Below are 13,827 nucleotides of genomic sequence, written 5' to 3'. Positions count from 1 at the left end.
CACATATTCTAAATGCGAAATTTTGCACATTGTTTGCTTATTTGCACATTATGAATATCAAATGTATTATTTTAATATCACCAAAATATGAAATTTAGATCAAACAATATTGGTTTTTAATCATAGATGATATTTATATATTTATTTGCGAGATTTGCACATGTGGGGGGGAGAAAAAAGGGGAACTATAATGTACAGTGATATTTTAATCCATTTATATTGTATATGGGGAAGGAAAGTAATTTTTGTGATTGATGTCCTAATGATCAGGCTGAAGTCTGTTGTTTATCTCTACAGGCCCAGTGGTCAGATGATGCTTGCATACTCGTTATAAATTTTGATGATTGGCTGACCATGTCATGTGATCAAGGGCTTCAGGGCCCGAAACGCGTCATGGCGGACGGAGTGGTGCACACGGTGAAATAAATTAAGCAAACTCTACCTCTTTGGGTCCGTTTCGTTTTTCTATGCCGACAACCGAGTGAGAGCGGAGAAAGCGAAGTTCTGGTAATATATATATATATATATATATATATATATACATATATATATATATATATATATTCCTACCTGACGCTGCCCGTATACTAAGAGCACGGTGGATGTACCCTCAGCCCGATCTCTTTGGGTAGCATTGGACCCCATAACTGGATGACTTGGTCTGGAGTTGGGTTGGCAATCCCTCTCTGCAGGATCAGCATGGAAGATCAGTATTGGCAGAGCTGCATGGCAAACATAACCGCCTTCCCAGGACCGTTGTGGCTACCTCTGACAACAAAGGGATAATGCACTGTTTATGTAATAAAACCACTGTGTTAGGGTATGCAACCTTTGCAACGCAAATTTTACCACGCAGTGCTGTTACAACGCATGTATTACAACGAAAACCATTACAACGCATTACACTGGGGGGCGCTCTAGGATAAGGAATAGTTTTAATTTACTATCCAACACCTTCCCTAGTGTCCACGAGGCTGGAGTTGGAATAGTAAATTAAACTAATCACTATCCAGCACCCCCAAGTGTAATGCGTTGTAAAGGTTTTCGTTGTAATACTTGCGTTGTAACAGCATGCGTGGTAAAAGCATGCGTTGTAACGTCATACATCCCTGTGTTAGAGATACAGCCTTGATGCAATGATGTGCCTAGATGTTAGAAGCGGTCTCCAAGTGAGCAAAGCAAGCACATGGATATCTCGTTCTATGTTCCTAACCTTTAACTAAGAGTACAGATTATGTAGCAGGAAATGCTTTCCAAAAACAATCAGCATGTGCAGCGTTATCTACAATCAAGTCGTGAAAATGAAATATGTAAAAGGTAACAGAGCTAAAACGAAGTCTGCTAAAATGTGGAAAATGTGAAACTAAAAGGAGAATCAAAGTGGGTCCACAAGGGCCTCAATACAAGGTAAGCTGTGATGAACATCGGTGGATGTGAACAATTACTCCTAAATGTAAAAGGAAGCAGCTGGTTTATTGGCTGATTTATAAGTGGTGACATCAGATTTCCAAGAGAGAGAACAGCTAAATAACAAGCATTAGCAATGTCAATTGGTCTGGTTTATGACTGAAAGTGCTTCTTGTGTTACTGATGAGTTTAGGCACTCAGTAGGCCATCATATGTGTACCCTATCTTTCAAATTTTCACTCATCCATCCACTGCCTCATTCTTGCATTTACCCTCTGACATAATCGCGAAAAACAGACACAAATTCAACAATATAAGCACAATATAGTAGAAGAATACAAGTTGGAAAAAGAAAACCTGCTGCTGTCTAAACAAAGCAGCATATGATTGTAATAGTGAAACTAAACATAGCAGAGTGTGTCCGACTTGCAAAGGTATTGTAAGTAGGGTATCATTGTTTTAAAGTTCTAGCATGGCTGTCACATTTAAAACCAGTGTATTGGCCATGTTGGAATGGTAAAACAATAATACACTATGGAAAACAGCACTCACTTATGGTCTCCTGGTTTAGAGGAAGTGGCCATGTGGTATGTGGTGCACTGCAAATGAAAAAAACTGCAAGGAAGTAATTCCTTAGGACTGCCTGCAGAGCTTTAGTATTGTCATAAGAAATATTAAAATAAAAAAGAGAAGCAAATAAATTAAATGGAAAAATAAAAGGAGAACATTGAAAACTAAATTATTAGACTCCCAGACCTGACACTGAAGCACACTGCATCTTTCACAGTGCAAGAGAGCTAGTGACTGAACCATTACCCATGAAGTACGCGGTCATGGACGGAAGCAGAGTGTAAGTGACAGACCAATGTCAGAACAGAGCCATATATGTTTATAGATATCAATGTATTTATTATTTAATGATTTTCTTTGGTAAAAGATCCTGGCAATCAGTTAGGAAGAGATTCAAGCACAAATGATTATAATGCAAATCTTCTCTTCATAGGGATTGTCCGAGGAGTTCTCAACACCACAGTTCTACCCTTCAAAGGTAATTCATGGCATTTCATTTAGCAAAATAACTATCAAAGCTTTAATACAGAGAAAAAACAATCCAGCCTTAAAGACCTATTGATATTAACACATGTGTTTCATAATCAATGTCAGGCCTGCAGTGTTTATTATGTCTTTTCACAATAAACAGAACAGATCTATGGCACCGTAAATATTTTTTCCGAGTGAACCAATCAAGCCTCTGGCTATTGTCATTGGCTTGCCACCACAGGCAGCTCGTAACTACTATGTTGCCTTCCCACTTGTATACCATGATACAATTACAAATAGGTACAAACTGCTGTTGTCAAAACAATAAACATCTTTAATGGGGAAGCGTGGGCACATGAGCATCCATGATGGCAGCTTAGCACTGAACTCCTGAGACCACAATTGACGAGGAGCAGTCATTTGGCCCCCACCAGGCCTACAACCCACTACATTTGTTGTGGACAGAGTCCCGATGGGCCACAGCACCAAGCTGGACTGGGCTGGGGCGCTGTGGAGGAGTGCAGCAGCCACTACACTTTGGATGGGCGGCCTTGGAGGAGAGCCTGTGACAGGGGCTGGCGGTGAGCCTGAGGCCCCCTCCTTCCCCACCTGCCATGTCGAGTGGGGCTAACAACTCGGTTCCTGAGTGGTGCAGCCCCTGGGGAGGTGGTAGGGTTGCTGGCTGCACCGGGCCTGCATTGACAATCCCGCTGCTCAGACAGGAAGTTGTGCGGCCTGGGCAGGTCCAGCTGTGCCTGCTACTGCTGCCTGTCTCTTCTCCTGCCCATTTTTGATCCTGAAGGCCCACCCCTTGATTGTCAGCATGGTGAAGGGTGATGCCAAGCAGGGTGAGCTCTCCGTCAATGCGAGAAAATCACCATGTCATATGAACTCCATCCTGGGTGATGACTGGGACCACCCGCCAGACCAAACAAATACAGTTAAATCCACAACTGCCCTTCTCTTGGACCTCAAAACCAGCATTCAACATATAGATGTGAAAACCAACACCATAGCAGCAATGTTGTACCACCTAATGGAGCGGATGGACTAGCACTCAGAATGGTTCGATGGTGCAGAGAGGAGGATTTCAGAACTCAAGGATGACCTCACCAGAATGAAGACTAAACTGGTGCAGCTGGAGAATAAGACCTTGGCAGTGGCAACTAAAAATGAGGATTTAGAGGAAAGATCATGGCAAAGCAACATCTGGATAGCTGGAATAGTCGAATCGATGAATACAGTTAGGGTTACCATGCTCACTAAAACCCTTATGGCAGACCTGTTTGGCCAAGGCCACTTGTCCAATATTTTCATAGTGGAACGAGAACACAGATCTCTATGCTCCAGAAACTTGGCAGGAGCTCCACCACAACCTATAATTGTATGATTCCAGAACTTTCAAGACTGGGACACAATCTTTCAGTTGACTAGAGAACATGGTCCATTGCACTACCAAAGCTCAGTGATCTCTAGCTTCTCAGACTTCACAATGGTGGTGAAGGAGATAAGCCAGACATTTGTGGTAGTCATTCGCACTGCACGCAACCACAATGTGAAATATGCAATGTAATAGTCTGCTCAATTGTGCATTGGTTTGGAGGCGAAAGCACATGTTTTCACATCCACAGAGGAGGCCGCCATGTTCAGAAAGTTCTCAGATCCCATCGGAACTCTTCAGACCTACGTCCTGTTCTCCAACCCCTTCTACACACACAGTGGACCTGGAAGACTTGAGGTTGGGGCGGAGGATTCCAAGGATGCTGGTGGTCTTGGATGTGGGAATCCCACCCCATACTACCAAGGTGATTGCAAATTGGTTGTCCCTGCTGCTCGAAAAGATAGTCCTCCCGGTGCAGGCTGGTTTTATACTCCACAGATCCACATCTATTAACCTTCAAATGGTAGTTCACTTTCTCTGTCAATTAAAGTCAGAACTCAAAGAGGCAGTGATGTTATTCGATCCCAAAAAGGCATTTGACTCCGTTGTGTGACCTTTTCTCATGGAAACACTTAGATGGTTTGGCACTCCAAAAGGATTCCTGGCATTCATCCAACTGCTCTACAACCACCTCAATGCCAGAATCACAATTAATGGTCCAATATTCAAGCCATTCCTGAAAATGTGGGGTGCATGGTAACGATGACCCTTATCTACTCTACTCACAATCCTGACCATGGACCATCTAGTCCAGCACCTTTAAGAACGAAGGTCAGCACAGGCGGCTCTCCTTTTGTACAGCCAAAATATAATTATCAATGTACGTGGACAACATTTTGCTTTTCATTCTTTTAATGAAACACACGGGGATGACATTCTCCCCCTCACCCAATTAGAGAAATCATTAGAGTTGGTCATTTCCTTTTAACTGGGATATATTCCCACTTAGTGCCAGCTCAAAATCCTGTCATTTAGAGTACCTCGTTAAATGGGTCTTTGCTGGAAAGGTACCCTTTTGGCCTGTTCGCCCTCACTTTTCGTGTGCTGCCAGGTACTGATGGCAGCTAACTCTGACTGTGCCCTGAGTCCTGTTAGTCAGGGCCAGTGCTATGTTAGAAACACACATGCATTGAGGTACACTTATAATTGGCATGAACTACCCTGTCAGTCCCTAGTAGAGAATTGGGCAAGGGGATGAAAAACTACATATAGGCCACTAGTATATAATAAGGCCTGGCAATTTAGAGGCCAACAGCCTTTTTTGCACTTATATACATGGGTAATTTTGAAAGCAACCCTGACCTGCAGCACTGCTTTTAAAAAGTTAATTTTCTACAATATCGACGTTGGCGGCAGGGCTAGTATATCATCTGCATTATTATTAAATATCAGGTGTCCCAGGGGTGGGGTGTCAGATAACTATAAGCAGGGTCCCTATAAAAGATGTTTTACAAACCCGGGTGAGGGAAAACTGCCCATTTTATTTTTCCTGAGGAAAGGAAATCCCCTTCAAAGTCAGATTTGGTGCTGTTGGCACTGTAAAGTATTAATCTACAACATATTTACATATTAGGCAATCCACGGGTCACCTCTAGATGTCCCAAGGGCGGGGAGGTCCTGTAATTATGAGCAGGGTTCTTATTAAATATTTTTATAAACCATGGGGATAGAGGAATTGCACATTTCATTTTCCGCATTGTAGATACTTGGCCTCATAGGCTACCATGACAACATTTTTTGTAGACGTACAACTATTGCTAGGAAAGTATAGGAATTATCTTTCAAAGACTTAGCAGAAGGGTATTGATAAACCCAACAGTTTGCTCTTGATTAATTTATCAGAACGTACACAGAAGAGAAGTTATAACACTTTCCTGTCTGTAAGCAAAAATCCAGCCTTCCTGCAGTCTTACCACATTGGTCAGTGCTAACAGGCTTAGCAAGGCTAAGAAGTTGTAAAGCATAAGGCTTCGAAGGAGGATGGGACAGGCATGGAATTCCAGGCCTACATACCCTCAGTCCCGCATACCCCAGCCAGCTAGCAGGCTTAAGGAAGGAATTTTCAGATGTTAGGGGGAGGAGAGCTATGGAAACGAACCAACACTGAGAGTTTTTTTTGTAAGCTCTTAATGCTCTGATGAGATTTCAGCCTGGATGGATTTTGGAGGAATGGTGCTTTCTGGGGTAAGAAGATGCCACACTTAGGAGTAAGTGGTCAAGCACCAGGGTGGCACCCTGCATCCCATCGGTCAGGATGTCCAGAAGATGAGATTAAATATGTGAAAGGTTTACAATCTCTCAGTTCAGTTGCCTGAAACTACAAGAAGAAGAAGCCTTGTCCTGCTGGACTCCTGATCTGCCCCCAAGGGCCTGCCTGGAGAAGACTGTGCCTGCTGCACTATCTAGGAATGCAGACACAGTCCCCCTCCTGGAGTGCGTCCAGTTGAGTTTTAAGGGGTTGACCCAGTGCATCATGGAAGTGAAATCCAGGCCTGCTAAGGACCTTTTAAGAGAATAAGAACCTTTTTTATTTATTTTTTATTAACATTTCTAGAATATAGCATACAATGTACACACAGCAAGCTCAATTTCCAAGATTGACAGTGATATTGACATGTAAGATGAATCAGCCATGACATTACCCCTGTTGCTCGCATTAATCACCCAGGATAGTGTCCGTCCCATAGATTGGGATAGATAGAGCATACCAGTCATGCAATAGTCAATCATTGACATTTCCATGTCCTCCAATCCCCGGCACCTAGCTATAAGCTCTGTAAGGATGTTCCATACTCAAAAGGGGATGGCGCATGTCTGAGGGAGGGAGTCAGGATCCCAGGTCCAGCCAGGTCCATTCTCCTAGTCAGTGGAGTCAGTCGCATCACCAGTCGCTTCCAAGTGTGCCAGCAGATACGCACGCAATGGGTCCCAGATGTCCCTCAGCCTAGAGGTCATGGGCAGTAGTTCTGCTTATATTAGTGACTGCTCCTGCCACATGAGGAGTTCTTTAAACCAATCTTTAAATTTAGGGGCGTGCCCTCTACCTCATCTGCACGCCACTCGTCTTTTAGCTAGCAGGAGCTCCAACGCAATGAGCCTGTGGAATGCCGGTAGTATGACTGCTGTGTAGCCTAAGAGGGCCATGAGTGGTGAGTGCACAATCGTTATTGCAGCCATTCACTCCAGTGCTCCCAGAACCTCATCCCAGAATATTTGTATTGCCTCACACTCCCAAGCCAGGTGTAGGAATCCCACCTTCTCCTGCCCATATCGTTCACAAGAGTCACTATCACGCAGCTTAAATGTAAAACGTTTTTCCGGGGTGTACTAGAGCCGTTGGAGATACTTATAGTGAATAATTTGGAGTCGGCTATTCGCTGATATCTTGCCTGGCTGCTCGCGGCAGTAGCCCCATTTACTTTCATCCAGAGGTTCTCATATCTCTCACTCCCATTGTGCCCTGGCTGTCCCCATGTGCCCATGTATCTCTGTCTGTGTATTGTGGTATATGGGGGGCACTACATGGGCTGGTCTATTAGTCTGGACGAGTAAGCTGTGAAGCAGTTTCAGCGTCGGGGGCTCGGCAGGGTAGTCAGGGGTTGCAGCTTTAAAACTCTGCCTTAACCAAACTATAACATTAAATCCATCTGGTCAAGCACTTCGTTGGAGAAAAATTGGACTTTGGTGCGAAATGTGCCGTTTAGGTACAGATCACCCTAGGTCGCTATGTTCAGCCTAGTAAGGAGTTGACAGCATCCTGGCTCCCGGGTGACCTCCAGAGCAGGGTGTCCAGTTACTGGGAGAATCAGGGAGTAGAGCATCTCCATGTTCAGTCGGTTCACTATGGTGGAGTACACATCGCTCTTTCTTGGTTTCGTGGCAATGAACCCGGACATTGGGGTGGGCTGTGTGTAGTATTGTTCCACCGCTAAATGTGGCATTAAGGGAGGGGGATAGAACCAATACATTGCGTAGTGTGCCGGTGCGCTTAAATAGTATATTTCAAAGTCATCCCTGCCACCCTCTGGTTCATCACTGCCACCCTCTGGTTTGCCAATGCCACCCTCTGGATCATCGCTGTCCCCCCTCTGGTTTATCACAGCGCCCTCTGGTTCATCACTGCCACCCTCTGGTTGATCACTGCCATCCTCAGGTTCATCCCTGACAGCCTCTGGTTCATCACTGCCACCCTCTGGTTTGCCACTGCCACCCTATGAATCATCACTGTCCCTCTCTGGTTTAACACAGCACCCTCTGGTTCACCACTGCCACCCTCTGATTCATTACTGCCACCCTCTGGTTCGCCACTGCCACCCTCTGGATCATCACTGCCACCGTCTGGTTGATCACTGCCATCCTCTGGTTCATCCCTGCCACTCTCTGGTTCATCACTGCCACCCTTGTTTGCCACTGCCACCCTCTGGATCATCACTGTCCCCCTCTGGTTTATCACAGCACCCTCAGGTTCATCTGCCACCCTCTGGTTGATCCCTGCCATCCTCTGGTATTGTCTACTTCTGCATAAAAAAATGTGTATCCCTTGGTTAAGATATATCAGTAATGCATACAGTGAACTGTTTATTCCACCAATTCAGTTGAACCCTGTGTAGGTGACTACCTTAACTAAACAGATAAATAATTATGTCTTTCTGAACGATATAAGAGAAACTCGTCTGAAACTGGCAGGGAAACAATCGACTTTTATATTCTATCAATCAATTGAGTCTAAGATGGAATTTCAAAATTATTTGACTTCGGTGGACTCAGACTAGGAATAGTACACCATCTAATCACTTTCCCTGCAATGAAATTCTGCCCCATGTGTTCACTTTATGCTTTTCTGGGATTTCTACTTGTATTTTAGGTGTCATTATCTAAAAACACTATTTTTAAAAGAAACTGTGATAACGCACAAAGCTGCAATTAAATTATTAGCTAACCTTAAGGATCTTGGGTATTGTTTTAATGTTGCATCATTTATTTTAACAGCTATACGCGTAAGAAAAAGCGTTGTTTGTTGAAAAAATCTGTATGTACTTACAAGGATTTGTTTTATATAATTTGCTGCTAAAACTTTTTAAGCACTTGCTTTTATTAATATATTTTAATCTTACAACTGCTTATACGGTAGTGTGTACATTCCAAATAACGCTTATATTGAGTTGATTTGACTCACAAACATAAACTAGTTTCCTGGATCAATCCCTCATTCATTATTTTTAGGATAGCTCAAGCGGCAAGGTGTTCCTTAGCAAAAATGCACCTGGTTTATGTGTAACAAATAGTCTAACACTAACGTAGTAAACAAATAAGAAACTTCATAGTTCCAATGAAAAAGAGTTGAAATAGCAAAACATGATTTATAAAAGACACAAAATAATGCAAGGATCAAACATCTTACAGGAAACACGAACCTTCCTACAAGACAGCCTTACTAAAAAATGTTCAAAGCAATAAAATGAGTAATGCAAACACATTATGAAATGAAAAAATGTTTTCCTTGCTATTCACCAGGACCTAGGTGCCATCCATTGTTGGTCCATGAGTGTAAGCAATTAGATATAATTTAGTAGTAAATTTCACAAAATTGCTTCACTTTGAAATTATTGGATCACTGATATAATATTGATCCATAGAATATCCTACCACAAAAATAACCACTGCAATTATATATTGCTACCAAAAATATATCCTTAACTATAATAACCACAAATATAGAGAACAATAAAAAAAATATATATATATATATATATGCCCTTCCTCAGGATACCCCTGAGGCTAGCAGATCTTGGACCCAGTGGTTGAACCCTCAACCAAGGAAGATGACCGAGTTTGGGCTAGAGGGGCAAAGTTGCAGTGCTCAAAATTTGTGAAAAAAGGAAAGGAAAGAAACATAATCCAAGTGATTAAGAATACCTATCTTGATGTCATAAGAAAACTTTATTAGGTCTGTCCATCAAGGTGGTATGATTAAAAGCAGAGTGATAATAGCATGCAAAGAATTGCTATTCACCATGAGTGTTATCTGGTCAACATGTTTCAGCCTTTATAGGCTTTCGTCAGGACCTATGATGCACTACTGCAACACTTACTTATCGTGCTGTGAATGAAAATCTACAGATCATGTCCAATTCTCAGTGAAAATTGGTGTATCTCCTCCTGTATGTATAATAAGGAAACAAAAACAAGAACAAGAAAAAGTTAAAGTATCCTTAAAAATTATCATGTACCTATATAAAATGGTTGTTACATGATGTTCAACTCACCCAAATTGAAGGGAGGAAAAGCTTCACCTCACCTGGCAACAGCTCAGGGTAAAGGAGGCCACGCACTAAAAAATAGAGCATTAGTTTTAGTTCATCTTGAAGTTTAGACTCAATGGTCCAAAGAGTATTTCAACAGTGATACAAAAGGAGGCAGTGCGGGAGGCCACGGGCAGGATGACACTCCAAACATAGAGGTGAAGATAACTCATCTTATGGTATTCATCAGCTTACTTTCCCTTTAAGGTAGTTTAAAGCAGCAGAATGAATATGTGCAGGGAGCTATGAGTATTGCCAAATAAGAAGAGTCCATCACTAGTGATGATAAATTTAGCTAATGAACACCTAGCTCATCAAGACAAAAAGGTCGATATAGAGAGGATGGTTGTCTCTCTATCAGTAAGGCAAATACTGCTTTGTAATCCTCTAAGGAATATGGGAACTAAGAATCAACAAGCAACCTGTCCAGACATCGCCTAACACACAGCGCACCCTTACCTCTCAGTCGTTGCCTCGGTCATGGAACTGAGCCGAGGGGGAGGTAGAGACGCTGTGTTAGGCACGGAAATTCATACGAAAGCTGCGGACCTGAGGGCGAGCCGTCTAGTGCGGTTCTGTGATTGGCTGTTAGCATTTTGGAGATAACACCCAATCATTGCGTCCTGATCTCGTTCGTGCAGAGTCAATACGGAAGTATTAGCCGTTCTACAAGCGTCAGGACACAGATCGCTATGGAGACCTCTGTTAGAAAAGGGGAGTCTCTGATTGGTCGTGTAACCGGAAACGGAAATACAATTGGTAAACAGTGTTTTGCTTGTTATATTTGAACGAACGATTGTTAACAAATGGTATATGCTAGCTTAATTCACACGCATTGTATTGTAAATATAGCACCCGCATTACATTGTGTGAAGAGCACCCAGTCGTTACGTTCCATTATTATTCATGAGGCACCTGAAGTTGAGGCCGCTCAGCAAGGATCAGCTAGCGGACCGCTATGGAAACCTCCGAAAAAACAAAGGAGTGTCTGATTGGTTGTTTCGACCAGAAACAAAATTAAAATCGGTAAACAATGTTTGTTCGCCCCGAATTGGGCGACTGGAAACTAAAATTTCTGTGCGTGCCTGATTTTTACGCGAAGTAACGCGTGCATCCATCAGATCGGTGTCACAGGTCACTATATGAACAAGATGATTCTTTGCTTACATGGTAATTATTTGTTTGAACCAAAGAGAAAGGGGAGGCCTTTATGTGTTGCACTCCCAAAGCCTGTGTTGGTTGATATGTACACTCCCTGAAGACACATTCATAACGAATACAGGACGCGAGGTGGGGTTCAGCTATATAAAACAAAGCAGATTATTGTCTTTGTTGATGGTAAGCTAAACACAAACACTAATGAACAGTTTAGTTGAGAGCTATTCTTTATGAAGTTAGCGGTGATCTATGTAGAGAGCCCTGACAATGTGTCGTAAGCGGACATAGGCATAGAGCACAAAGTCCCCACTGTGGGGTAAAGACGGTCCAGTGTGTATTTATTTGTATTACTTTAGTATGGTATTTATTTGTTGGTGGTAAACTCAACGCAAAAACTAATGGACAGTTTAGTTGAGAGCTAGTCTATATGAAGTTAGCGGTGGTCTATGTAAAGAGCCCTGACAATGTGTCTTAAGCGGACATGGGCAGAGAGCGCAATGTCCCCACTGTGGGGTAGAGACGGTCAAGTGTTCGCAGTGCAAAATGCCGCCTCATAAGAGATCTACCCTGCAGTATACAGCAAACAGTATATCTAGGACTGTTAGGAATGGAAATGGGAAGGTGAGCACCAGGTCTAATGTACAGGTAGTCTGTCGGCCTATGGTAGTATACCCTAGTCCAATGGTGCCTAACCATGAAAGAAGAAACGATTCATAACTGCATCCACGGGATGTCGTCATTAAGTCCTTCTGTGTCACTTTTCAATTTGAACACCCATCTCTGTTCTTTTCTCAGTAAGAACTGTGAGATATCAGTGACATGTTCGGGTATGTGTGGTTGTTCCAGCACTAACCATTCTAGATCGTCTGCATGATGTTTCTCAGTGAGGAAGTGAGAGGTGAGCCGGGTCGCTTGCTTGTTGCGCCTAATTTTGCTCTTGTGCTCTTGTATGCGTAATTTGATTTTTCTCGTTGTCATCCCTATATATCTCAAGCCGCATGGGCAGATGATCAAATACACGACTTTCTCGCTGTTGCAGTTCGTGTGGCGTTTGAGCAGCCACGGTCGAGTAGTGCCTATGTCGACTGATAGGGTCTTTTTCGTTTGTGGGCATACCGAGCAGTTCCCGCACGGATGATGTCCTTGTACAGGAGGGAGATTCCACAGAGTAGATGTGGAGTCTTCCATAATGTGTCGGGGTCTGGTGTGGACCAATTCGTCCCTCAAATTCGTACCTCTCTTGAATGAAAACAGTGGCAGAGGAATGTTCTCGCCAGAACTGTTCAAAATTTTCCATTTTTGTCTTATTATTTTCTGGAGCTTGGAAGAGGAGGTGTTGAAAGTTGTAACACAAACCAGTCTGTTGAGAGGTGGGAACCGAGGAAGACGGGGAGGTCAAGGTCAAGTACAATGGGCAGACAATCAAGAACTTCCAGTGACCCGCAACAAACGAGGCCAATAAATACTGCACCTGAGTCCAACGAAGACCTTGTGGTTAATCTGAGCACTCGAGTTATAGCACCTATTGAACAGGAAGTATTGAATAAAGGACTGGGCTTCGTTCCCACCAACAGTGGAGAACCTTTTCAAGTTCGAGGAGAAATCGAACGTTTTTTCAGGACAGTAAGGTTACACTATTTTTTCAGAGATAGAGAACAAGAGACAACAACTGCAGACACGAATACAGGGTTGAGGGTTAAATCTACCTTCATGCCTTTGCTTCAACAAGTTCCATGCAAAGTGGGTGCCTTTGAAGCTGCAGTACTACACAAACTTAAATCCCTTGATTTTTCTAAACAAGGTGATTATCAAAACCTTTCAAGAAAGGAAAGGGCTGCACTCGAAACCTTGTCAAAAGACACTAACATCTTGATAAAACCAGCGGACAAGGGGGGGCCATAGTCATTCAAGACACCATAACATATCGGACTGAATGCCTAAGACAACTAGGTAACACCCAGTTCTATACACCCCTGAATGAGAATCCCACTGCTAGACTCACAAATGAGATCAAATATCTAGTAGAAGAAGCAAGTACGGAGGGGTGGATCACGTCACAAGAAGCCATGTACTTGGTCACCAAATTTCCAACCACCCCTTACTTCTACACATTACCGAAGATTCATAAACCGACCAGACCACCACCAGGTCGGCCCATTATCTCGGGTATTGGGTCTCTTTTAGAACCCTTATCATCATTTGTCGATGTCTTTCTCAGTCCTCTTGTCAAAATGATGCCATCATATCTTCAGGACACTAAAGATATCCTACGTGTATTACCAGAGGTGCAGTTTGATAATGATTCTGACATACTGGCAAGTTTTGATGTAGAATCGCTGTATACTTGCATACCTCAAAGAGAAACTCTACAAACAATACAAGAACTTCTAGAGAATTCTTCTCTCGAAAGTACAATACCAGTTCACTTTATAATGGAACTAGCAAGAATTGCGATGACAGAGAATTTTTTTGCCTTTG

This window comes from Lissotriton vulgaris, chromosome 2_1 (assembly GCF_964263255.1).
Source record: "Lissotriton vulgaris chromosome 2_1, aLisVul1.2, whole genome shotgun sequence".
Taxonomy (NCBI): domain Eukaryota; kingdom Metazoa; phylum Chordata; class Amphibia; order Caudata; family Salamandridae; genus Lissotriton; species Lissotriton vulgaris.
The sequence above is the reverse complement of the archived record's forward strand: the minus strand, read 5'-3'. Positions refer to the sequence as shown.